Source organism: Haliaeetus leucocephalus, unplaced genomic scaffold (genome assembly GCF_000737465.1).
Source record: "Haliaeetus leucocephalus isolate CR32 unplaced genomic scaffold, Haliaeetus_leucocephalus-4.0 Scaffold626, whole genome shotgun sequence".
Taxonomy (NCBI): Eukaryota; Metazoa; Chordata; class Aves; order Accipitriformes; family Accipitridae; genus Haliaeetus; species Haliaeetus leucocephalus.
The window spans coordinates 3880804-3881439 of NW_010973062.1; positions in this window are offsets into that span (position 1 = coordinate 3880804).

The window sequence follows — 636 nt, forward strand, 5'->3', positions numbered from 1 at the left end:
CACCCGGGGAGGGCTGCCCTGCCGCGGCGGGTGCAGCCGTGCGTGGCGCTGGAAGAGCTGGAAGCTGATGGCCGTGTTCTCCCTCTCCCCTTCAGGTGCTCTGCGGGGAAACTGGAAGGCGTTGGGAGCGATGGGAGAGGGAGCGTCGATAAACGAGGGAAAAGGTGATGAGGTAGTAGTAGGAAGGAGCTGCTGAGAAGGTCGAAAGGTCGAAAGACGAAACACGGGATAGAAATGGGACAGTGAACAGCTCGCTCTCCTCTCCGCCTCTCTCATGGCCGCAGTCATCTCTGTCCACCTTCACAATCATCTGCACCTCTCTGGACAAAGGTTTGCTCTCTAACCATTAACATATTCCAGTAACAAAGTACAAAACAGAAGTGCCAGGACGCTGGTTTCGCCTATGACATTTCTACTAATGTTTGCATTCCTTCAGACATGGTCAGATGTTGGTGTTTTCTCCTGAAGCCGTGGAAACCACCATTGCTCCAGGAGGTGTAAGACTAAAGTGTGAAAAATGCAGAGGTTTTTTCTGCCCTGCCAGGATCTCTGTCTGGTTACCAGCGTTCAGGAAACTCGTACAGTAAACGTTTGGTCAGCACACAAACAAAAGCACTGGGAACCAAAAAGTTTCCA